The sequence below is a fragment of the Balaenoptera borealis genome (genome assembly GCF_965194805.1).
Source record: "Balaenoptera borealis genome assembly, chromosome: 20".
Lineage (NCBI taxonomy): Eukaryota > Metazoa > Chordata > Mammalia > Artiodactyla > Balaenopteridae > Balaenoptera > Balaenoptera borealis.
In genome coordinates this window covers 5,425,159-5,452,073 of record NC_138879.1, presented here as the reverse complement: position 1 = coordinate 5,452,073, position 26,915 = coordinate 5,425,159, and the positions used below count along the sequence as shown (strand labels likewise).

At 47.2% G+C, this 26,915-nt stretch overlaps 1 protein-coding gene across 19 annotated transcripts in view; it reads left to right on the top strand.

Moving 5' to 3' along the window:
• Positions 1–26,915, top strand: part of SLC39A11 (solute carrier family 39 member 11) — a 423,126-nt gene that overhangs the window by 216,615 nt on the left and 179,596 nt on the right. The window lies entirely within an intron of this gene.

The following is a 26,915-nucleotide window of genomic DNA, read 5'->3' as shown; positions in this document are numbered from 1 at the left end:
GGCATCGTACCTCCCTAGCCCTGTGCTCCAGAGGCTATCTACCTTTTCCTCCTGTAGGCTCAGATTCAGCTGAGCCCTAAGCCCAGTTCTGGTTTGGGTAGGAAGGAAGTAGAGACCATAACGCTGCTTCCAAAGGCAGGGGTGCCATCCTGACCTGTAGTGCCCATGTCTCCATCCTGACTTCGTAGGACTCCTTGGCACGGCTTCCTGGCCGTTTGCAGCTCAGATTTCTGGCTGACTCCCTCACCTTCTCTTCTGGACTCCTCGACAGGGTCAGAGCTCTGGACACGAACCCCCAGCCAATTTCCCACCTGCTTGCCTTTGCCATCACTGACCTCTGTGGATCTGATCTTTTTCCCGTATGACTTAACAGGAACTTTTAGGTGTCCTCTGGCTGGACTCCTCATTCTTGCCCTTCTGGTGTAATCTATCTAGTTGTGAGCTTAAAACAAACATTAAGCATTGAGACCTTCTTACTTTCAATGCTACGAGTGGTCATTGCAGGGGTGGAGGTTGAAACCAGAGGTTAGAGCAGCATGGAAATGGCGTTTGCCAGGACAGGTGATGCAGGAGACGCAGAAGCGCCTGTTCTCGGAAAGTGAAATCTAAGAGCAGATCGGATCAGTATCTGCTGGAATCAGGTTAGGAGAAGCCCATCCAAGAAAAAGAAGAACCGAGGTGACTTGGACTTCGGGGCTGGCCTGACACAATGTGTCCGCAGAGGTGTGCACTTGCATTTGTGCTGTCGACTCTGAGAGGCGTGTCCTGAGGACGTGCTCCAGGCTACGTATGTGCCCCTGCTCCCAAGATGCTCCTGGTAGAGAGGACACCTGGCATGTTCGCAGTGCCTTGTAGACAGAGCTCTAAGTGGACCAGAACCTAGTGATGAGATGATTTTTCTGAAGACGTGTAAGGGGTCAACATGCCCCCATATTTAACAAGCACAAATTGTCTTGCTTTACAGGCACTCGGGTGGAATATGGCCTGGAAAATGCTGGCACATCTGAGGGCCAGCTGGGCACTGCCGCTGTCTCTTTGTTTGTCCTCCTCTTGGCAGGGCCCCCCCTGAGCAGTCCAGGGGAGTCTAATTCACAGTGAATGGATGGGGGAGGGGTGGGGACAGGCGGTCGGTTGCACGTCCAGTTGAGGTTTTGCCCCTCCAGGTGGGCAGTCCGGCATGGCGCTTGTCCAGGGGCCTGTAGGTCTTAAATTCGGTGTCCCTAGGAGCGACAGATGGGGACAGGGAGCAGAATTCTGGGGACAATCCTCCCTTCCTAACCCCGCTCCAGATGGCCGGGTCACCTCCATCACGTGCAGCCTGTGGCTTTCTGCACAGGTGTACAGCATAGGGGTCGAAGGTCAAGAATGATGGGGTGGGGCTTCCCTGGTGGTGCAGTGGTTGAGAATCTGCCTGCCAATGCAGGGAACACGGGTTTGAGCCCTGGTCTGGGAAGATCCCACATGCCGTGGAGCCACTGGGCCCATGAGCCACAATTACTGAGCCTGCGCGTCTGGAGCCTGTGCTCCGCAACGGGAGAGGCCGCGATGGTGAGAGGCCCGCGCACCGCGATGAAGAGTGGCCCCTGCTTGCCGCAACTAGAGAAAGCCCTCGCACAGAAACGAAGACCCAACACAGCCATAAATAAAATAAATAAAATTAAAAAAAAAAAAGAAGAATGATGGGGTGAGAGGCCAGAGGCTTGTGGTCAGCAGAGAGGCCTCCAGCAGCAGCTGTGACCCAGTGGCATCGCCCGCCGTTGCCTTTCTCTGCGGTCAGTGGTCACTCTTCTCGGTTTCAGTCTCCTTCTCGTAAGGGTGCTAATCCCGTTCGTGAGGGTGCAGCCTGCTGACCTCCCAAAGGCCCCGGCACCTGATACCATCACACTGGGGATTAGGTTTCAACCTATGAGTTTTGTGGGGACACAGACCTTCATTTTACAGCACGCTTACTCCTGGAAGGGTCCTTCCCGGCTTCCATCACCGGGCTCCCTCACTCCCTCTTTGGATGGAGCGTGGTCACTGCTCCTTCATCTCTGTCTTCCCCTCCCCTGCAGGAGTTACTGCTGGGAATTACTGGTTTCTGAAGTCCCTTTCCCCAGCAAGGCCCGAGCTGTGTCTTCTTCATCTCAGGGTCCCGAGCGACCAGCATCCGGTCCCACAGTCAGCGGTAACCAGAAGTGTGGGGAATTCCCTGGCGGTCCAGTGGTTAGGACTCGGCGCTCTCACTGCTGAGGGCCCGGGTTCGATCCCCAGTCGGGGAACTAAGATCCTGCGAGCCACGCGGCCAAAAAAAAGAGAAAAAATAAAAGAAAAAAAAAAAACCCAAGGAATTAAAAAAAGAAAGAATCGTGGCCACCAGCGTGTTTCCCTGCCCGGGAGCTCACAGGCTCCCATTCTGTATGCGGCAGAAGTGGAGAGGAAGGCAGGGTGGTGGTTTCAGGGCAGAGGCAGCTGAGTTCACAGGTAAGGGAAGGAGGCTGGTTATCGAGCCTCCAGGATCTTTTGTCCCCTTTTCCTCCAGGCAGACAGATCATTCCAGACAGATAAAAGACCAGTCAAGCCCAATTCTTTTGAAGAATTATGATTGTTTCCCCCCATTCTTTTCTCTCCCCACCTCCCCCCTTTCAAATTTAATGGAAAATAAAAACATGAAGATGAATGATCTGGTGCTGCCAGGCTCCGGGAGATCTCGTGTCTGCTGATTCCTCTCGGGGTTGGCTGCCCCTCTGTGCCGTGGTGCAGCTCAGGCCTCTACAGCCTCGGTCCAGCAAGTAAAGCATCTGACGTCTTCACAGCTGCCGGACTTCTTACAAGTGGTGGCTGCAGAGCACGGGCAAACTTGGATTCTTTTTTTTTTTTAATGTATTCTTTCTTTCTGTATTTTTGGCTGCGTTGGGTCTTCGTTGCTGCTTGCGGGCTTTTCTCTAGTTGCGGCGAGCAGGGGCTACTCTTCGTTGCGGTGCACGGGCTTCTCATTGCGGTGGCTTCTCTTGTTGCGGAGCACGGGCTCTAGGCAGGCGGGCTTCAGTAGTTGTGGCACGCGGGCTCAGTAGTTGTGGCTCGCGGGCTCTAGAGCGCAGTCTCAGTAGTTGTGGCGCACGGGCTTAGTGGCTCTACGGCATGTGGGATCTTCCCGGACCAGGGCTCGAACCCGTGTCCCCTGCATTGGCAGGCAGATTCTTAACCACTGCACCACCAGGGAAGCCCGAAACTTGGATTCTTTTTCTCATGCCTGACAAGGGGCGTCTTAGAAACTAGGAGCTATTGCAGGTTGAGGTGTAGCTCCAAGACACCCAGCACCAGGGGCTGAAATGGGCTTTTGCTGGGGAGCATCCGTCCAAGAAGCCAGGCCTGCCCTTGCATGCCTGTTCTGCCTGTGGCCGCTCCTGTGTCCTTGGATGGAGCTTCCGAATGACCTTCTTCCTAAACTTTTTCCTAAGTACAATTGAGCATCTTTGACTAAAAGGAAAAAAATAATTCTTGGGTTCCACTACCTATTTGTGAGGCCAGCTCTACTCTGTAATGGCCACGGGGACAGAGAGTGAGTGCCAGGGAAAGGCCTTGGGTCTTACCGAGCAACCCTCCTGGGCAGAGGGGTGCCCTCGAGAACAAAGCGGTTTTTAAGCTAATACTACGCTTTCTGGTTTATTTCCACCAGGTGCATGTCAAACCTATTCTTTCTTTTACTGGTTTTCAAAGCATGTCCAGTTATCCTGTCTACATATACCGGCTCTTGGTGTGGTGGTGTGAACCAGCCTTCCCTTTCCTTTGCTCATTCATTCATTCATTCGTTCCTCCCTGAGCTTCTGTATTAGTTTCCTAGGGCAGCTGTAACAAATGACCGTAAACTTGGATGGCTTAAAACAATAGAAATTTGTATTCTCATGGTTCTGGAGGCCAGGAGTGAAATGAAGGTGTCAGCGGGGCCATCTACGCTCTCCTGAAGGCTTTTGGGGAGGCTCCTTCCTCGCCTCTTCCTAACTTCTGGTGGCTCCCCGCAATCCTTGGCTTGTAGCTGCATCACTCCACCCTCTGCCTCCGTCTTCACATGGCCTCCTCCCTCTCTGTGTGTCTTCTCCTCTTATAAGGACCCATTCGTGGGATTCAGGGCCCAGCCTACGCCAGTATGCCCTCAACTTTATCACATGTGCGACAACCCCGTTTTCAGATAAGCTTACGTTCTGAGGTTCCAGATGGACGTGAATTTTGGGGGGCAGGGGATGCTCTCCCATCCACTGCAGCCAGTATCATCAAAACACATAAAGCGTGCCAGGCGCAGCGCCATCTACTGGGAGTGGAGTGGCGCGCAAACGCGGATGTGGTCCTGCCCTGCCAGACTGGTGGGGAAGACAGTGATGGAATCTTTCAGTAGGTACCCAGGTGTGAGCTGCAGCCTCTCCCCTGCGGTCTGCTTTCCCCGTCCTCCCACCCGGGGCGTCGTTTTCATCCGTGCCTCGCCTGGGTCTTCACTTCTCGTAAAGGGAGTCAGGGCACGCCTGAGGCTGCTGTCTTGGTCCCCAGCCCGAGAGGGCAGGGCTCTTACTGCCAGGCCCCGACCTTCCCCTGCAGCCCACGCCTCTAATGAATTGTCTGGGGGTCGGACGCTGAGCCCCGCGCTGATCATCTTCGGGATGCAGTGGCCTTCACCCCGGCGGAGGGAGGACTGTGGGCGAGGACAGCCTCCTGCCTGGTATGAGAGGTCCAGTACCTGCAGTTAAAAGCCTTCATCACCCACGATTCTGGCCCACGTTGGAATTCCAGCCGTTGAGGCCACCTCTTTGGTTTTCAGCCTTGGTTCTCATAAATCTGCAGGGAGAAAGCTCGCTCGCCAACTTTGCTTAAACCCTATTTTTCACGTCTTACCAGCATTGCTGGTATTCTGATGGATTCTTCGGTGTTATGACCTCATGCAACATTCTTCTGGAGGGCGGCGTGCTTTCTTTCTCTGATAGGCGTGAAGGTGATATTTTGAAGCTTGCGTTCTGCTTAGGGGGAAGAAGCAGCTGAAAACAAGGGCCCCCTCTGCGTGGTTGCCTGCGGATGCGGACCCTCCAACGGCTGCACTTGCCTAATTAGCATCCGCTCTCCAAGCCCAGTGTCTCAGAAACGCCTGCAAGCGTGGCTTCTGCTGTTCATTGTTGTTGCTGCGTTCATAACTGCGGGCAAGGCTGTCTGATGAGGCTCCCGTGAAATAATTGCTCGCAGTTACTTACCGCCATCTTCTCTGCCCTGGGGGGCTGCACCTGCCCCCTCACCGATCCCGTTCACTCGTCCCTCCTACAGCCGGTTTTCCGGCGAGCCAGCCGAGTGCCCCTATAAAAATGCAAATCAGATTGTGTCAGAACCAAGTCCTGGGCACCTAACCGTGGGCTTCCAGGCTTCTGGCTGCCCTTGTGGTCTCATCTACTGTGACCCCCACCTCTCTTCTGCATCTCATCCTCACTGGACCTGGCAGGTCCTCAAACGCACGAGCCTTCGACCTGCCCTTCCCTCTGGCTGTCCCCAGGGCTTGGTCCTCCTGTACTAACCTCTCTGCTCAAATGACACCCCGTGGAGAGGCGATCACCTCCCACTGAAGAGCACCCCCAGCCACTCTTCCTCTCCGTCTCTCTTGGCCGCGCTCACGGCGCGCAGACCTCCTGTTTACACGTGCGTTTCTTTGTGGCCCGTCTGCCCTCCTGAATGTAAGTTCCAGAGACCTTGGGATCTCTGTTTTGTCCATCGTCGTAATCCCAGTGATGAGATACGTGCTTTAGAGGTGGTGAACGTTGGTGAAGGGGGATTGTAGTGTTGAAGAAATGAAGGAGAATGAGAGGGATCACCAAGTCTATCAGACCCTTGCCTTGTGGTAGGATTCTATTCTCCCCTCCTCGAATCAGGACTCGACACAAAGAACGTGGGATTTACAGAAAAACAAAACAAAAACCTTTAGATGGCTGTGATTGTTGGGCTTGTGGATGAGGAAGCCAGTGGGATTCAGGGTCTGGTGCAGGCTTAGGAGGGAGATTCCAGGAGCTTTTTTTCCTTCCCCTCCACCTCCAACTTTGAGCAAGTAGTGGTTGCGGAGGGGAGGAGCGGGAAGCTGGGGGTGGGTGGGTACAGTTAGGGCAGTGGGGCTTCCTGTTCACCCAGCTTGGACCCAGGCAAGACCGTTTCAGCCGAGGCACTGTTAAGCCCAACACAGCTAATGCCCACCTCAGACGGTCGCTGGGTTTCCTTTTTCCATGTTTGGGTTTCTAAAAAGCCATTCAGGTTCCTGGATGAAGTCAGAGAGGTTGCAACCCAATTACTTGGGCTGATGGCGCTCAGTTAAGTGGCTTTTACCCAGACATCTCTGGACACTTGGCAGCCACTCAGGCTGGACACCGCGTGACCCATGAAACGTCACCTCCTGCCCTGCAAGAAACATCGTCTGCTTTCTCTTGGCAGTAGTTTCCCTGAGCGTTGAGCGGCTGCTGTGGAGGAAAGAGTGCTGGGTCTGGAGGCAAGAGATCTGGGTTCTACCAGGCTTGGCCACTGTAGAAGACAAAAGAAAACAAGGGCGGTGTGTATGTGGTGCATGCATGAGCACAGATGCATGTGTGTGCACGTGTGTACATGAATGCAAGTGTGCGTACACATGCACGCACGCACCCTGCACATTCACGTGTGTATACGAGTGTGTACATGTGTGTACGTGCAAACATGTCTGTGTGTGTGCATGTGCAGACGTGATGCAAGTGTGTGCACAAGTGTGCACACATGGGCCTGGAGTGTGTGCATGCATGTGCACTAGCACGCACATGTACGTGTGCCTTCATCTGGATGTGTGTTCATGTGTATCATGCTGCATATGTGCATGCTTGTGCACACATGTTGATGCAGGTTTGTATATGAGTATGTACACGTGTGCATACATGTATGTACATGCACGCAACTGTGTGCATGTATGCGTGTTTGTGTGTGCATGCCAGTGTGTACACATGCCCGTGTGCACACATTTGTGTATGTAGAATTTATTTTTTCTTGAGGTAATATTGATTTATAGCATTATATACATTTCATGGGGACAACATTATATTTCTACTTCTGTATACCCTACAAAAACTTAGTGTCCATCAGTCACCATGCAGTTGAGCCCCTTTACCCGTTTTGTCCCCCCCCCACCCCTCCCCCTTTGGTAACCGCTACTCTGTTCTCTGTATCTACATGCTTATTTTTGTTTGTTTGGTTTGTTCCTTTATTTTGTTTTTTGTTCGTGTTTTAGATTCCACATATAAGCAAAATCATACAATATTTGTCTTTCTCCAACTGACGTTTCATTTAGCATAATACCCTCAAGTGCATCCATGGTGTTGCAGTAGCAAGATTTCATCCTTTTTTTATGGCTGAGCAGCAATTCATTGTACATATAGACCACATCTTCTTTATTCACGCACAGATGGGTTACTTAGGTTGTTTCCGTATTTTGGCTGTTGTCAATGATGCCACGATGGACATAGCGGTGCACATATCTTTTCGAATGAGTGTTTTCACATTACGTGGATAAATACCCAGAAGTGGGATAGTTCCAGCCTGGTATTTATTCATCTTTTGGAGCCGTGTGTGGGGTACAGCGCTAATAAATGTTTACCGAGCGAATGAAGGAGTGTTGTGGATAATCTCCCCAGTGTGCTCCCTTGGGCTGTGGATCATATTATATGTTTCTAATATTTGTTGTAAAAATTCCATCTATTGAAAAATCATATAACTTGGAAACTGTTTTCATAGTACCATAAAATAAGTTAGATTCGCTGAGGACTGTTGATTTACAGTTACTGAATCATACAAACACACGGCAGGAAAAATAAAGGATTAAAAATATCTTTAATAGGGCTTTGGGACTAGTGCGCTTTATTAACCACTAATTCTTTCAAAATTGGCAACTTGTGTATGATCTATATTAGCAATTTTCATTGAACTACAGTATTTGGTTAAATAAAATACCCCTTTCCAACCGTTCTTCAGAGAGAAAGAGTTTATTGAACATTCTCAACCAGGTTTTGCTGAAGGTGATGTGAACGTGGAATTTTCTTTCCTTGATCTCAAAGCACACTATGGTGGGGAGCGCTGAGTCGGAAGAACAGAAGATAGAGAAGGAGGAGGAAAATGGAAGTGGAGACTTTGTTACGGCTGGTGGGGAGTTAGCAGCTGAAGTGCTTTGCTTCTCTTTAGAGGAAGGGTCGGGAAAGGCTCTTCTTCATCTGAACCGCACATTTAGGGAAGTATTTGGCCCATCTGGGCAGTTTTCAAACCGGGCCAGGGAGGTTGCCTTCTCTCCAAGCGCTAACATCTTGGGGAATGTTCGCCAGCTGGCTTGTCCCCTGCTTGCTGCCCTCCTTCCCCTGCCACCCGCCTGTTCCTTCCCATCCCCACCCCATTCCCAGCCGTGCTACCAGCGGTATTCCTCTTGAAATACCGCCCTCCCCCAAAACCCGCCCAGACCTCCACCTTCTTCTGATTTTAATCACTTAAGCAAAGATAGGGCTACGTGTCAGTCACCGTGCTAGGTTCTGGGGAGACGGCGGCACATAGGATGCAGCGGTCCCCCCTTGCGGCGCTTCTCGATGGCTCCTTGCTGCTTGTAGGATCAAGTCCGAACTCCAGCCTCATGCAGGAGGCCTTCCCAGTCCGACCTCAGTCCAGCACCCCAGCTGCACCTTCTGTAGCCCCACCGCTCCGTGCTACCCTGCCCTCATCCTGATGGGCACCATATTTGAAATCAGAGTCACAGCTATCATGATGAAGACCTCACTTCCTGGTGATCGATGTAACATAATTGCCTCTTGGACAACTTACCCTGGAAAATACATCAATGTTGGCAATGAGTTACGAGCTGCTCTCATCCCTTCAGCTCGTCTCTTGGATCCAGTGAGTCAGTTAGTTGGAGAAGGAGTTTGGTGGGCAGTGGCCAAGAAATCTCCCTGAACAGTGCCATGCTGAGCTCTTTCTAACTCCCAAGATTGTGTGTGAATCAGCCTAGTGCCTGGTTTGTGGACCAGTTGCTTTAGCATGGTGTCATCTCACCTAGAATCTCTAGAGATTTAGAGTGTCTTTTATAGCCCTGGAACTGAGAGATTCAATATAGTCTGCTGCTCACTTAGAAAAGATCTGGAAAAAAAATCATCCCAAATCAATGGGGAAATGGACCACTCAACCTGGAAGGAACTATACAATATTATTAAACTATTTCTCTTCATCCTTCTTCTTCGCCAGGAAGATAATTATCTTTTTTTTTTCTTCCGCTATGACTCTCAAGAGAAGAAGATTCTGTATTTTTTCATTGTCATCTATTCTGGTCCCTCAGTAACTTTTATAATTAGAAAAGAGAGTTATAAATGCCTTTCCTTATCTTGTCATGGAAGCTCGTTTCATCCTGTGCACTAGTTGGTAAAAATCAAGATTCTTACCTCTATCTACATGGGTCCTTCATAGCGTTTAGTCAAGAAATCTTTATTGAGCACCTACTGTGCTGTCCTGTCCAAGTTGAGGCTCCTTCTCTCAGCCCCTCTTGCTGTGGAACCAACCAAGAGGCAGGGTTCGTATCACTCTTATTTTAACCCTTCATTAAAAGCCCTTCCTCTTTGAGGCTCGTGCTCCCTGCCTTTAGCACTCCTGTTTCAGTCAACGCAAGCTAACTGCTGTAACAAACAGCCCCAAATGCCCCAGTAAAGGATTGCTTTTTGCTTCAGCCACAGTCCCGTTTGGGTAGGTTGGGAAGGGGTGTTCTGCTCCACACGCTGTCCCATGCTCCTTGCTGTATTCTGGTCCCAGACTCCATCCATCTGGTGGCCCCCAGGGTCTTAGGGTTCCCCACTAGACCCTCTGCCTTTGACCTACAGACAAAGAAAGAGTGTAAGCGAGGAGGTTGTTGTGAGAAATGTTTCAGGGGTCAAGTCTAGGAATGTTATGTATCTCTTCTGCCCACGTGTCATTGGCCAGGACCGAGTCACGTGACCCACGTAGCTGCCAGGAATGCTGGGAAATGGAGTTTGTCAACACCCCCCCCCCCCCACACACACCACCGCTTTCAGCTTCCATGTGGACACTTCTTGGTGTGCCCTTCATTGGTCCTCCCTTGTCACTCCCTGGGCCTTGTTCTCAATTCACAATTACACGTCAGTATCCTGTCCTCTGACCTCAGCATCCTATCTTTCCATGCCCCTTGTTATCCCACTTCCTCCAGAGACCTCTGTTTTGCACTTTTTTTTTTTTTTTTTGGACATCCCTCCTTTCCTTGGTTTCTTTCTGACGTTTCTGGTGATCCTCTGAATTGCCCTTTTCCCAGCTCTCTCACTTCCCTCACACCTTGTCCTCCGACCTCAGCCTTGTCCAGTCCTACGAGCCACCTCTGCTTCCTGACTTGAGCTGCCAAGGGCCGCTGAGAAAGATCACACACAACCCCGGGGATCAGTGCCATTCCGGATTCCAGGTCTCCAACTCTGCCAGCCATCAAGGCTTGGCCAGCTCTTTCCACCAGGCGTTCGGTGATTATTCAGGTGATTATTCAAAGATTCCCCAGACTCCTTAAGCCACTTCCCTGCCTTCATCCTTCTAACTCTCAGCAAACAACTTCGTAAAAGACAGTAAGACAAGGTCACCCTCAGCTTCCTGCTCCCCTCGCTCCAAATTTACCCATTTACCAACCATCTCTTCTCTTCAGACCCAGAAGGTGAGGTGTCTGCTCCCACAGGTCAAGGTCGGTCTGTGTTCTGCCCTCCTGGTCTTCCATCAAAGATTCCTTTTTCCCCTCTCCCTGCTCCTCTCCTGACTCTTTCAGGTCAGTTCATACATGCCTCTTTATCTTTTATCTTGAAAAAAAAACCACATCTTTCCTTCAGCACCGCTACCCCTATCTAGCCACCACCTACTTTCTTTTCTCATCTTTTCAATAGAGCTTCTGAAAATAGAGGGCCACATTAGCTGTCTTCATTTCTTCATCTCTCATGACCTCCTGACCACTAGAGACTCCTAAATATCGGAAAATTGGGTCCAACGGGATATTGTGTCATCTGCTGAAATTCCCGGTAGATTTACAAGGGTTAGCCTCTGCCTCTTCTCGAAATATCTTCCCCTCGCTTCTGTGATCCCTTCTCTTTCCCGGTTCTCAGCTCATTCTTCCTTTCTGGTGATATTTTCCCCATCTCCCTCTGGAGCTTCTCTTCTTTGTCTATTCATTGAATTAATTTTTTTTTTTTTTTTTCCCGCTAGCATTTCATCAGCAGCCCTCTTTTCTTTTTACTCACATTCTCTCCTGGGGATCTCACTCCAGGCTCACAGTTCTACTTAGAACTTATGGGCTGAGGCCCCCAAATCGATTGTTGAGTTCACCTCTCTTTCATGGGTGTCAGAAACAAATATCCCTGCTCTTGTTGGATATCTTGACTTTTTTGTCCGATAGCCACTTAGGTTTGATGGGTCTAACATGAAATACCTGCTCTCCTTTTTCCCTGACCTCAGCTTTCCCTGTCTTCTTTATTCCTCATACCAGGAAGCATGTAACAGAACCAAGTCTACTCAGCCTCCCAAGCCAGAAATCTCAGCATCATTTACCTCTCCTCCTTTTCTGATCCCCCAAATCCCCTTAGTTATCAAGCCCTGCTGATTTTGCTTTCTGAATATTTCTTGAATTTCTTCCTACTAAGACTGGTCTTGTTGAATCCCTCACTGTAACCTGCCTGGACCATCCCAGTGGCCTCCTTACACGTTTCCCTGCCTTTGGTCCTGCCCTGTCATCTGACTGTGTGCATTTACCTGCTTTCAGCCCTTCGCTGGGTCAGAGCCCATTGCTCTTTAAGGCACGCCAGCCGTGCCGAGCAATATAACATGAGGTTACTGAGTGCTAGTCAAACGTACTCCCGCCACGATGAATGAAGACAAAACAAAACAAGTATCCTGGTGCTGTGCTGCGCAAGTGGGTCCTCGTGGTTCCGAATAAAATTACAGTGACAGCATCCTATGTGGATTATGAAAGAGTCGAACCTTGAGTAACTTAGGCAAAAGTAGAAATGATGTGCTGTTGAAACCTGATGACTCAAGAAGTCCCTCTTGTGAATGCAACAGCACTGGCATCAGAGATACAGAGATGGAATAAAACCGTTCTGTGACATGAGAATGAGCAAGTGCAACATTTCTAAGCTAATATATAATATTTTACATTAAATACTCACGTAGAACTAAATTACTGAATTCAGTAGTGCAAATAGGCTTTTGACGAGTCCATCCACTTCTGCATCTCTGAAAGTTTACGTATTCAAGTTAGCCAACTCTTTCCTTTGCAATGGGAAAATGGGGATTTGCCCTAGATTCAGAGTCAGTGTATATTGGGACAATGTAAGAGTTTATTCGAACCTTGATTGACTCTTAGGCCTTTTCATGGTTATGTTTGAGCTCTGTGACTGTACCTGGTTACCCCCCAACACTTACCTTGAATGAAACAAGCTTAGAGCTGACCAAGGAGGCCAAGTAATGTCTCAGCATGGGACTCTGAAAAGGCCATGGCTTATACGATGCTGAGAAGCTTCTCTGTTTGGGCTGGTGAATGTTCCAGAAGGCCTTTTGAAAGACCTCTCGTTCCTAAATCCAAGTCGACAAGGAACCACCACCCCATCTGTTGGTCATGGGTAGAACTGATGGATTTGGGTCCTCTTGAGTGGCTTTGTTCACAGCTACCACAAGTTAATGGATGGAAAGTTAATATGTTGAAAGCTCTGTACAGTCCCTTCCTTAGCACTGTGGTAAGATACCAAAGAAATAGAAGGCATATTTTAGGCTTTTGAGTACCTTATAATTTAATGGAGTTGAAAATGTAGAAAAAAATTTTAGTCTCCGAGTCTTGAGATGAATGTTGAAGTCCTCCATCTCATGGGCGATAGCTTCATCTCAGTGTCCGTGGAATAATTATTCAGTCCTGATCGTACGACTCTGGGAGGAATTTTCCAGCTCTTGGGATGGCTCAGTTAACAAAAACAGAAGACAATGCATGTTTCTAGAAACAGTGACTTGAGGGCAAGAGAAATGGAGTTTTCAAGGAGGGATCGGAGCAATTAGGGAAACTTTCATTTCTAAACTCCCACTGAAAACAGTCAAGAGATGGGGAAAAAGAACTTTTTCCACAGTCACATTCATATGTAGGGTTTGGGTTTGTATTTAGCTAGCACTGGGAGAACACATGCACGCAGAGGTCTGCTGAGGAGAGCTGGAATTTTTAATGAGCATTTTTTTCCCTTTCTATATTTGCTGTAGTCCAGGCCAGCGTGCACACAAATAGCCGCCATTCGTAAATTGTTCCTGACATATTTTCTGCTCTTTGAATTCCCTGAGTGCCTGCAGCATAATTAGAAAGAAGCAATCTTTTACATCAGTAATAGGGGAAAAGGACATGGTTTCAGCATGCAAATAAGATGTTACCTAAACAGAAAATTATAGATGCAACCAGTGACTGTTCTCGTCATGGGGACAGAAAGGGAGCTATTGAAAGCATTGGGAACTGTTCCTAGCTCTGCTTGCTGACATTTCTGTCTGCTGCTCAGAGCCACCTACTGCATACACAGGCACAGGGAAAATGGTGCAGATGAAAAAGTAGGAAGCAAAGCCCCAGGAGAAGTGTACGCGGTCTTCACAGATGTTTCCTTGCTGGGTTTAGGGTATGGACTTGAAAACAGAGTTTTTGTGGTGCTATCCTGCCCTGCTGCATAGACCCCTTTCTGATACAGAGCGGAAAGGCTAGACAGACTTTGCAAGGGGTGCAGCTTCTAACTTCAGTTGATGACCAGTTGACTGACTGATGGGCTCATTCATTCATCCACTCACCCAGTGAGCATCTACTTGGTGCCATCCGAAATCCTGGGGCTACATCAACATCCTGAAAAGGACAAAGTGTCTGCCCTACAGAACTGACATCCAATAGGGGGGACACAAATAGTAAACAGTACATAAGACAACGTTCTCTGGTTCTGTGGGGAAAAATAAAGCAGAGAACAATGAAGCACTTCCAGAATGGAAGTGTGACTGTGCTGTTACTTTAGGGAAGGCAGTCAGGGAAGAAGGCCTCTCTAAGAAGGTGGCTTCTGTAAAGAAGGAGGGGACCGTTAGAGTGTCTGTGGAGAGGGTGTCCTCGTCAGGGGACCATCCCAGCCAAAGGGAACCTCCTGGTTAAGGAAGCATCATTGAGAAGGCCCTGGAGCGGGCAAGTGCTTGGTGTCACACAGCCAGGAGGCCAGTGTGAATGAGGGGAACCCAGAGAACAGGCAGCCAGTAGGGTGAGTGGGCCTTGGACCACTAGGGCCTTCAGACTTCATTCCAAGTATGACAGGAAGGAAGTCGTCAGGAGGTTTTGCTCAGAGGAGTTCCGTGAGTTGACTCAAGTTATAAAGTATTATTCTGGTGGCCACGTGAAAAGGAGATCCTGGGGGCTGGGGGACAAGAGTGGCATCCAGGTTATCCGTTGGGAGGGTACATTGCAGTGGAGGAGGGGTGACTTGGACTGAGGAAATAATGGTGGAGTTGAATGTGGAGCTGATGGGGTTTCCTGATGGACGGGGTCTGTGAGAGGAGGAGAAAGGCCCAAAAGATTCCGAGGCCTTTGGATTGAGCGGCTGGGTGAATGGCTGGAGGAGAGCACGTTTGGCGGGGGGAGGGTGTGAGGAGTGTCGTGTGTGATGCCTTGCGAATATCCAGGTGGCAATATCGAGCAGGCAGATGGAGCCGTGACTTCGGAGCTCATAGAGATGTAGGGGCGGGGGACATAAATGTGCGGGTGGTCAAAGCCGTGGGGTTGGCTGAGATCCCTTAGGGAGTGAGTGTGGGCAGGAGAGAGAGGGCTGAGTTCCGAGCCCCGGGACCCTCCGTTTAGATGTCAGGAGGTTGAGAAGAATCCAGTAGGGGAGACGTGAGGAGTGGCCAGTGAGGATGCGGTTATACCAGGAGAGGATAAATAACATCTTGGAAGCTGAGTGAGGAATGTTCAAGAAGGAGGAACTGATGACCATGTGAAATCCTGAGAGGATAAGCAAGATAAGGTCTGAGAGGTGACCAGTCGGTTGGGCCACATGGCGCCCACCGGTGACCCTGGACAAGAGCCGTCTCAGTGGAATGGTGGACATGAAAGGCTGATGGGAGTGGGAGGGACCGGCAAGCGAAGGCAGTGAATACAGAAGATTCTTTTGAGGAGTTTATGTTGTAGGAAGGGGGCAGAGGAATAGAGAGGTGGCGGAGGCGGATGTGACATCTGTGGCAGGACTTTTTTAAAGAGAGGGACACCATAGAAGGTGCATGCTGATAGAAGCAATCCAGGGGAGAGGAGGACTGCGGGAGCCATGTTGCTGGTGGGTGAGCAGGGCTGGGGTAAGAGTACGGATGACCTGTACGTGTGTCAGGGCAGAAGGCAGAGCAGATGATGCAGGTACAGGAACGCTGGTGCATCTGGTGGTGGCAGGCTAAGAGGGATCTCTTTCAGTGTCTCAGTGAAATAAGAATGAAGAAATAGAACATCAACTGGGAGGAAGGAGGTTTGGAGAAATTGAGAAGGAAAGTATGGAGTAGACGGACACCTTTGGAAGTGGGAGCATGTCTTCTCGAGGGGAATGCCGTAGAAATGTCAGGGAGCCCAGAGAGATTTCAGGTCAAGCCAGGCATCATGGCAGGATGCTTTTCTCCAGGCCCCTTCAGCTCTTTGGGGACAGGTGCAGAGAAGATGGAAGGTTGACATGAATTAGGCACGTGCGAGGCTGGTTGTAACACAGGAACGCTGCTGGCTAAGGAGGGAAGTGAGGACACAAGGTGAGTGTTGAAAGTAAAAAGGTGGTTGGGCCAGTGAAACAGAGGTGCCGGTGGGACCAAAAAATTCTTGGATTGCGGGTTCAGAAGGGAGGAGCTGGAAGGATAGAAGGCAGGTGGTCAGCCATCTGGGATGCCTAGAATTGAAAATTTGGAGGTAGTTCCATTATTAATAATGCCCTTGGGATTCACTGGGTAAAATAGTGGGTAGGATAAGTTCATTGAAGGTGAGGCAAGTAAGGAACCAAATAAGGGGTTGAAACTAAGCTACTGGACGGTTTATCTACATGATGGAGCTTAAATCTTCAATGAACGGGGAAGGGTCTAGGTGAGAACTCAATCCTTGTGAGAGATGAGCTCTTAGCTATCAGTATTAGAGGGATGTCAAGAGTACGGATAGAATTAATCCCGCCTTTGGAATAGAGTCACAGCTGCGTAGACCCAATGCTTGATTTGAATAAATACGAAACTTGAGTATTCAGGAAGCATTGACATTCCAGGCTCCATCACAAGCTATTTCACCTGAATAGGTAGTGAGGAAACAGATGCTGAAGAGTAGCTGGTCTGAAAATGTAGGAAAAACCTAGCATTTGGTTTCAGAATCCAAATCTAGTCCACAGGAAATCTCTTCTCTTTTGATAACCTACAAGTATCATCAGAAGTCCTTGAGACAACTGGATAAGAATTGCTATGTTTTCAATGTACTCTAGAAACATACACACAAAATCATTTGAGTGCTGTGTGTAATGCCTTTGTCGAAATAGCCTTTTTAAGGTGATGATAAATCTAAAGAAAGTTAAGTATCCTTCTACAGCAAGAAAGATGTCTTAATTATTACTGTTCTATAAAATACTTAACGATGAGTCCCGCTCATTGTGAACTTTTCTTTTTTTGCAGATGAGCCTTAGGCTGTCTCTGTCCAGTGTAAACATTCTACTGTTATTTCAACTAGAATTATATTAAAGCTGTGAATTTGAAAAGAGTTAGTAGCTTTATAGTTTGTAACCTTTCTATCCGAGAACACAGAATATCTCATCTATTTCTTATTTTATATATTTCAGTTTTTCTCATGTTTTCCTTTTAAAATCTACCATTCAAGACAGACCCCAGAACTTTCTTGCTTACATATCCCACCATAGCAATGCAGTCCGGTCGTTAAAATACCGAGTATGATAGTTTAGAACAGAAGGCTACCTGGCAAATCCGAAGCAAGGTACAGCACAGGTAAATGAACAGGGTGTCTGTTCCTTCTTACTGAACTCTGCATGAAGCTGAGAGCGGATTATTCACTGGAGGTCGTCATGCTTACTGCGGTTTTGTCTTCCTAAAGAATTAAAACTAAAGACTTCTGAGCACAGCCTTGTACTGCAGTAGATGAAGAACTGGGTGGGTAGAAATAATGCTCTGAGGATTCACCGTCTGAAATGCAATGGAAAAGAATGCACCGTTCCTGCTCTGGCTGGGTAACAGCCCCAGCGCGTGGACCAACGCTATCCGGGACCGTCTGCGGTGACTTGTTGCCTTGTAGGGCCCAACCTCGGGGCAGCCAGCAGGCCCGGGGGCACGGTGGGCAGAATAACAGATTCTGCTTCCCATGGGCAGAGTCGGGCTAAAGACCAGTCCCTCCTTGGCCCAGCAGGAGAAGGTCACACGTCAGTCTTCAACCTATGCTATATAAGGATAGCATTTCTTTCCCTCTAAAATAAAGAGGGATGGGACACGTATGGTAGCCATCTTCATGGCTTTCCACCAGACCAAGTCTTTTGGATGAGGCCAGAACACATTTTTATAGGCTGTTTCTCCCTTACAACCTGCCGACAATGGTCATTTCTCGGTCAAACCTCAGAAGATGTGGTCACTTCACCCTGGATCCATCAGTGCACCAGAGAACAGAGGTTTGAGTCTGGAATGCCTTCCCTGGAACTAAGTGGCTAGGTCCTACCTCCATGAAACTTTAAAAAGTTTTGGTATAAATGACGCCTGAGCATCGGTTTTGCATATTTAAATATGACCCAGAAGGACGCATCAAGAAGGTGCCACTCTGGGTCGGTCGCCTCTGTGATTTTCATCCAGATATTTTTTTTTTTTTTTTTTAGAAAGTACTTGAACTGCGTTTTTTTATTTTTATTTTTTTAATTTTTATTTATTTATTTATTTATTTATTTATGGTTGTGTTGGGTCTTCGTTTCTGTGCGAGGGCTTTCTCTAGTTGTGGCAAGTGGGGGCCACTCTTCATTGCGGTGCGCGGGCCTCTCTTGTTGCAGAGCACAGGCTCCAGACGCGCAGGCTCAGTAGTTGTGGCTCACGGGTCTAGTTGCTCCGCGGCATGTGGGATCTTCCCAGACCAGGGCTCGAACCCATGTCCCCTGCATTAGCAGGCAGATTCTCAACCACTGCGCCACCAGGGAAGCCCTCATCCAGATATTTTGGCAGCAGCGCTCTGTGGCTTTATAGAGGATTTACAGAGGAAGCATTACTGAGAAGACGGAGCCGGTGCAGGCAGCTCTGATAAGGGCCGGTCCGCCAGCAGAGCAGCCTCCGGTGTGCATGCGTTAATCGTAGGTAGTGGAGAGACTAGGGTGCTCTTCAGAGAACACAGCCCTTGACCGTAGTTTCCGCAGTTTCCGCTCACACATGCCCGTTCCTCCCTTTGAGCCAATCCACCCAAGTGACGTGCGGCTGAGGGATGAACCCTCCGGATGATTCCACTTAAAAGCATCCTCTGTCTCAGGCAGGCTGTGAGATCTTTCATCCAGAAAAGCAGGCGACCCAGTCTTGTTCAAGTCAGACGTGACCCCTTCCCATGATTAAAGCTCCTGATGACACTCAGCCTACTAGATTAAACGATTGCTTGAAGAGACCTGAGAGAGAGAAATAGCAGAGCAGGCCAGCCGGATGACATGGTTAGAAGGCATCCGTGGAGAGCTGCAGCTCTTGGGGTCAGTCCTGGAGTGGTCAAAGAAACTAGGAACAGGGCAGTGACATTTACAATACACTATGGCGTTCCAAGCGTTCGGAAGCATCTTCCTTACCATCGCCCTTGGGTTTTCTGAGCTTTTCTCTTCTCCTTGTCTGTTGAACTGTGGGTGTACGTGCTGTGTTCCCTTAAAAAGGAGTTGAAGAAGTAGTTTTGTTGGCTTCCTTAGAATGTCACACTCCGGAGTGCTCAGATGATTTAGTGTTGCGGTTCCTCCGTATCCTTCAGTCTAATAGGTGTGTAATGGTATTTCCTTGTGGTTTTAATGAGCATTGCCCTGGTGACGAATGATGTTGAGCATCTTTCCATATGCTTATGCGTCGTCAGCTCTGTCTCCTCAACTCCAGGAGTCTGCCGGCTTCCCCCCGAGGTCCCTCTTCTTGCCTGCATCCTGGAACCTTTCTCAAGATGGTAACTTGGGAACATCACAGGGCTCATTTCCTTTGTTTCCTCTGTCTCAGAGATTACTGTCTTTTATTTCCTGTTGCCCACTTCAAATGGTTGTTTTATATATTTTGTCTGTTTTGTTTTGGTTGTTTCGGGTGGAAGGTTAAATCCAACCCCTGTTACTCCATCTTTGCTATAAACAGAAGCTTCTGAAAATACTGTTTTATGTTTATTTGGCTATGAAAATCAGTTTTTCTTATCCTTTTTTTTTTGTTTTTTTAATCTCACAGAATTTTTGTTCTGGAGCACATATTGACCAAGATGAGATTGTAGTTAATATACTTGGTCAGGGAGCCCTATGCTTTTAATTAACGCATACCAGATTTATTTGAATTACAGCCTCTGTAATTCTTCCTTGCATTTTCATTATGTGAAATGTAATGTGATATGCACATTTCATCTTCACGTATCAGGCTTGTAGTTGACGCAGATGTCAGTGTTTCCATTTTAAAAACGAGGAAAGAATGTCACACATGTTTTTAATGAACATCTTTCAGGCATACTGATCCTTAGTGAATAGAGGTCTAGAAATATCTTTTTGCCTTTATTCTGGTTATGTTGAAACCTCCAAGGGATGTACCACCAGATTTCAGGACGAATGTGGATTTTCTCTCTAATCCATCATCATGCTGCTATGAATGTGAACTTCCTAAAGATGCAGAATTGATGCAATGATTTTTCTATTTAGGCTTAAAACCTCCAACAGTTGTAGGATAAAACCCAATGTGCTTAACACAACAAAAAGCTTTTATTATCTGCCTCTTGCCTGTTTTTGTGGCGTGATCTCTTATCGTCCCCCTCCTACACACCCTGCATTCCAGCCACAAGGAGCTACTTGCTGTTCTAAAAAGAGAGCCCCATTCTTTGACATTTCCTTGCCTCTACGAAATGTTCCATCTGTTTGGAGAAGCACTTATCCTTCAAGATGGTTCAGTCATCTCTTTCGATCTTAAGACTCCTTTGACCTTCCAGGCAGAGTCATTACTTTCTCTTGCTACCCTAGAGCCTCAGCAAGGCTAGCACCAGTGTTACCATTTTGCATTAAAACTACCTGTAACCATCATTCGGAAAGACGCACGCACCCCCATGTCCATAGCAGCACTCTTCACAATAGCCAAGACATGGAAGCAACCTAAATGTCCATGGACAGATGAATGGATAAAACAGATATGGTCTATACATGCAATGGAATATTACTCAGTCATAAAAAAAAGAATGAAATGATGCCATTTGCAGCAACGTGGATGGACCTAGAGATTATCATACGAAGTGAAGTAAGCCAGACAAAGACAAATATCGTATGATATCGCTTATATGTGGAATCTAAAAAAAAAAAATGATACAAATATATACAAAACAGAAATAGAGCCACAGACATAGAAAACAAACTTACGGTTACCAAAGGGGAAAGAGGATAAATGAGGAGTTTGGGATTAACACATACACCCTACTATATATAAAATAGATAAACAACAAGGACCTGCTGCATAGCACAGAGAACTGTACTCAGTATTTTATAATAACCTATAAGGGAAAAGAATCGGAAGAAGAATATATAACCGAATCACTTTGCTGTACACCTGAAACTAACACAACATTGTAAATAAACTATACTTCAGTTAAGAAAAAAAAACAGAAACTATCCGTATGTTCCTCTCCCCTTCCTTCAGATGCACTAGGCGGTGAGTTTTTTAGGGCAGCAACTTGGTCTCTGTTTATCCCTGCATCTCCAGTGCTCCTGCAACAGTGGCTGCAGTCCAGGGGCACCAAGGAGTGAGCCCGCCAAGACCTTATCTCTCCCCAGCTCGCTGGAGGACCAGCAGGTGTAGGCAGGGCCTCCTCAGCGTGCCTGACACAGTTAAACGGCCACAGGTAAATCATAAAACTCCATCCCGGGGCTCCCCTAGTGGCGCAGTGGTTGAGAATCCACCTGCCAATGCAGGGGACACGGGTTCGAGCCCTGGTCTGGGAAGATCCCACATGCCGCGGAGCAACTGGGCCCGTGAGCCACAACTACTGAGCCTGCGCGTCTGGAGCCTGTGCTCCGCAACAAGAGAGGCCACGATAGTGAGAGGCCCGCGCATCGCGATGAAGAGTGGACCCCGCTCGCCGCAACTAGAGAAAGCCCTCGCACAGAAACGAAGACCCAACACAGCCAAAAATAAATAAATAAATTAATTAATTTAAAAAAAAAAAAAAAAAAAAACTCCATCCCGGTAGGTCTGTACGTCTACTGAGGAGACAGTTTAGTAGTCTCTGCCTAAAACAGAGCCCTGCTGCCGTTCAGACCAGCATCCATCTGGGGTCCTCCCTCAGGCAGTACCGTGACTGTGCCGTTCTGGACTGGAGCTTCGGCTGCGTGGGGTCCGGTGTGTCTCTGTGGCTGTTTGAGACAGCTGGGCAGTGCAACCCCCGCTTCTCAGAGTTGTTCCAGAGCAGCAGGTCCCTTCAGACCGCTTGTCTCTCCTCCTTGGCCATTCTCTCCCAGAGAGGGTTTGGCTTTGTGGGATTTTATGTCCAAGTCTCTCAGTGTCCTTCTTAGATTCTGCAGAATGAGGTGGTGTTTGGTTGTTGTTCAGATTTGTTTGCTTATAGTTTTTAAAGAGGTTGTGCGTTTTGGTGTTGAAGTGGATCACTGTGATTGGTCAGGAGAGAATATTTTGCTCCATGTTTAAATAATGGTTTAAAGAAGACTCTTATTTATTGTCTTTCTGGATGGAGGTAGTCATCTCTGTCTCACAGTTTTCCAGAGGTGGTTGCCCTGAAAGATAATGTTTTAACAAATGTTAGAATATGCATGTGTGTGTGTATTCTGCCCTTCTGCAGCATTTATTGTGTTTACTTGCATTACTTCTTTAGACCTAAGTAGTGACTAATATTGAAAAGCTGAAGTGTCAATTCAAGAAACTAAACTTTCTATGTGTGGGTTAACTTTTCACTGGACTTAAATTTCAAGGCTAAGGAAGAATTATAAGTACAGTATGAAGTAAGCTTTCCTTTGTCCAAAATTTGATGTTGATTTTCTAGTTAATGGGATCAGAGTCAGCTGAGCATTAGCTCCAAGATGTGGGGTAAGGATGGGGGTCTTGCTGGCCCAGAAGCCACTTCATACAGCATCTTGGTACTTCTGTCCCTGCCACACTTTCTCTGTAGGATAGAAGTTAATAACCTAGGATTAATTAATAGCCATTTGGAGTTGCAAGAAATTTTTGTGTACATGTACATTTTTCTAAGGAGACAGCTAATACCTTTTATCAAATTCTCAAAGACTGGGACTTCCCCCGTGGCGAAGTGGTTAAGAATCCGCATGCCAATGCAGGGGACACGGGTTCGAGCCCTGGTCCGGGAAGATCCCACATGCCGCGGAGCAACTAAGACCATGCGCCACAACTACTGAGCCTGCACTCTAGAGCCCGCGAGCCACAGCTACTGAGCCCGCGTGCCACAACTACTGAAGCCCATGCGCCTAGAGCCCGTGCTCCTCAACAAGAGAAGCCACCACAATGAGAAGCCTGCACACCGCAAGGAAGAGTAGCCCCCGCTTGCTGCAACTAGAGAAAGCCCGCACGCAGCAATGAAGACCCAACGCAGCCAAAAATAAATAAATAAATTAATTAATTTTTAAAAAATTAAAAAAAATTCTCAAAGACATCTGACCACAGAAAAAGTTAAAAATCACTTTTTCGGGACAAGATGTGGGAAAGATGGGAAAGATGAAAGCTAACATTTATATTTCTCAGGCGCTTTCCCCCAGTCTCAAATTTCTTAGTTGTTGTCATGAGAAGCTAGTCCTGATCTTTACAAGAATTCACTTTGGAGACGGGAACATATTGAAATGCAGTTCAGCTCCAGGGCTCCAAAGATTCAGACTAACACCAGGTACCTCTCACAGACTGAAAACCAAAGCAGAAACTCTTTAGTTTTATTTATTATTATTTTTATTATTTAAAACAGACTCTCTCTTTTTTTTAATTAAAAAATTTTTTTATTGGAGTATAGTTGATATACAGTATTGTATAAGTTTCATGTGTACAGCACAGCAATTCAGTTATATATACGTATGTGTGTGTATATATATTTCTTCTTCAGATTCTTTTCCCTTACAGGTTATTACATAATATTGAGCATTGTTCCCTGTACTATACAGTAGAATCCTTGGTTATCAGAAACTCTTGATAAAACTTTTTTTCTAAAATCCCTGCACCACCGTGCACTCTCTGATAGATGAAAGAACCACTTAGATGTTAAATGGTTTAGCATCTCAATTCATCTTCCTAATGAAAGTTTAAGCAGCAACAGTACAGAGCACTTAAGCTGCTAAGAACGTTTAGAACGGATTCATTATTAAAGAAGAGCAGAAACTACTTTCGCCCTGTTTCCAGAGGAGGAATGCAGAATTAACTGTTGCAAAAAGGTTCAAAAGTGAGAAGGGGATGAGAGTCACTAAACACAGGGAGAACGAGAGATACCCCTGCCCGTGTATTACCTTAAAATACCATTACTGCTCTGTCTGGGTCTGCAGCTCTCAAATGGGCATGGCTTTCATGGCCTTTGAAGGAGTATTTCTGTGGTCAAACAGTGGAACCAGGATGGTAGCCTCCCCCCTCCCCCCTCCCCCCCAACCCTTCCATCCCAGCAATTTAGGAATCAGTTTTAGGAAAGAATCAAGATCTACTAGTCACATTCTCTCATTTTTCTCCAGGAACCTGTTGAAAGAAGCAGCTCATGATGCTAAAATTTGTTTCATTCCTCCAGGAGTATGGAGGTGTTAGTTAGGTGACAGCTCTGCTGCCCTCAGGTTCTGATGAAAGACTAGAAATAAAGCCCTGGGGGTTTCTAAAAGGTCAGTCTCTGAAGTCAGAGACTATTCTGTCATTTTAGATATATCTAAAAAAAAAAAAAAAAAAAGAAAGGGTCAGTCTTGGTGACTTTTTTTAACTCTAGAAAATATATGAGCAGAGAAGCTAATTATCTTGCTTCTCTTTCTGCCACCTCTTCAGAGCAAATGTGTTGTGTGTGTCCACTGTGTGCCAGTCACCATTCCTGGTTCTGCTCTCAGGTCCCAGAGCCCAGTGGTGGAAACAGATGTTAAATAAACACATGGAAATATACACGCGGTTATCACTTTCGAGGTGTATTATGAAAGAAATGAACATGCTGTTAAGATTAGGACTAGAAAACCTACTTTATTTTTTTTTCCTGTCGACTTTAGTCATTTTCACAAAAACAAAACATGCTCTTTGTAAACATTTAAGAAATATGAAGAGTCCAGAGGAAAAGCCAAGAAATCTCCCCCAATAATCCCAGATATAATCCACCTCCCAGAAATAATCAATACAACTATTTCGTAAATGCAATTCTAGAATCTGTCTTTGCATCTTTACAGATAACAGGAAGGATAGATGGAAAGAATTTAATTACTATAGAAAGGGGGTTCCATGCTGTTTTTTGTTTTTTTTAAAAATTAATTAATTAATTAATTTATTTTTGGCTGTGTTGGGTCTTCGTTTCTGTGCGAGGGCTTTCTCCAGTTGCGGTGAGCGGGGGCCACTCTTCATCGCGGTCCATGCTGTTTTAAAAATAAGTATTAACTTTGATTATATTTGGATTTAGCTGAAGCAAAAGAAAATTGAAGTATAGCTAAAGGAATTGTGGCTCGCGGGCTCTAGAGCACAGGCTCAGCAGTTGTGGCGCACGGGCTTAGTTGCTCCGCAGCATGTGGGATTTTCCCGGACCAGGGCTCGAACCCGTGTCCCCTGCATTGGCAGGCGGACTCTTAACCACTGCGCCACCAGGGAAGTCCCTTAATGGCATCTTTTGATGAGAAAAACTTTTAAATTTTGATCAAGTTTAATTAATCAAATTCTTCTTCTGTGGTTTGTGCCTTTTGTATCTTTTCTAAGAAATCTTTGCCTACCCTCAGGTTGTGAAGGGACTGTCCTATATTTTTTTCTAGATGCTTTATAGTTTTAGCCTTATACTTAAGTCTGTAAAGCATCCTGTATTAATTTTTGTTTGTGGTGTTATGGAAGGGTCAAGATTTAAGATTTCCTTCCTTCCTTCCATCCATCCTTCCTTCCTTCCTTCCTTCCTCTTTTAACATATTGAAATTCAACACCACTTTTGGAAAGGATTTTCCTTTCCCCATTGAATTATTTTGGCACCCGCTAACCATCTCAACCTGGGGTGGGCAACAGGTTGGATCTATAGCTCTATAAGAGCTGGGCTAAGGGTCCAAGTCTCTTTGGCAAACTGCAGACGGCATTGTGCCTCATCCTGGGCAACGTGGCTGGAGCCTAACCTCGACTCTTCAGCTACTGCCAGCTTCCTCTTTGCCCAGATGCCCCCAATGCTTGGAGGTGGCAGTGAAAGGGGCAGGTGCAGGCTGACAGAAATCCTAGGGCAGCTCTGACAGCTCACTGGGTTGTGCTTATGAAGAGTCATTTCCAGGGTTCACAGGCGCAGTCAGCATGCCTCCATCCTGCACTTGGACATCCTGCACTTTGCTCATCTCAGCCCTGCGACATCATGCCCTCCTCGCTTGTAAACTCCATGAAGAACGGGACCCTGCCTTGCTATTTTTTTAAATTTGTATTACTTATTATTTATTTATTTATTTAGTTTATTTTTGGCTGCATTGGGTCTTAGTTGCTGCACGTGGGATCTTCGTTGAGGCGTGTGGGCTCTGTAGTTTGCGGCACACGGGCTCTGTAGTTGAGGCGCACGAGCTCAGTAGTTGTGGCACATGAGCTTAACAGTTGTGGCATGCAGGCTTAGATGCCCCGTGGCATATGGGATCTTAGCTCCCTGACCAGGGATCAAACCTGCGTCCCCTGCATTGTAAGGCAGGTTCTTTAACCAATGGACCACCAGGGAAGTCCCCTGCCTTGCTGTTTATGCCCATGAGAACCCACCAGTTGAGAAGCCTGATCACAGAGTGGTGCCTGAACACGAAGGAAAGGACTCTGGTGCCGGAGAGGTGTGATTTCAGAGTCTCGCCATCCTCCCCGCATTTTGGCATCCTCACTCCTTCATGGAGATGTTGCTTATCGGTCAAGCCAGCTCTCCCTGGGTAGATTTCCTGTCTCATTCAGAGCAGCCATGAGCTGGGGGTTTGAGAGCTGTTGAGTCAGATGGGCAGGCTTGTTAGAAATAAAGTGGTGTAATTACCCGTACTTGCAGCTTTTCTCCAGATTCTCTGCCCAGCAGCTGCGAAGTCAGCGTTTCTGACAGTTCGTAATTGAACCGCTATGATGGGACAGGCTCCATCCAAGAACCACTAAGAAGTGGTTTTATTTGGTTGGTAATGTATTTATCCTCTTTTTCCTCTTGTGTTTGTTTGCTCATCTCTCTGCCTGATACCACATACATATGCTGCAGCCGAGAGTGTCAGACCCAGGACCAGCAGGCGAGACCTGGATCCCTGTGTAACTCTGGGCAGAAAAGAGGACAGCGACTTTTGTTCCTTTGTCGGATGCTACAAGGACAAAAGGAGAGTTGTAGGTTTTTGTTTTGTTTTGTTTTGTTTTTTAACTTGAAAATAAGAGCTATGCAAAAATACAGCACAATGACATCATTCTCTTTGACTTTCCCTTTCCCTATGTAGATTCTGGCTTAGTTTTTTGGTGGCAGATTCATGGCATCAGTTGCAACCAGTGCGTGAGGTTTTGTGACTTGACCACTTTCCTTATGGTGA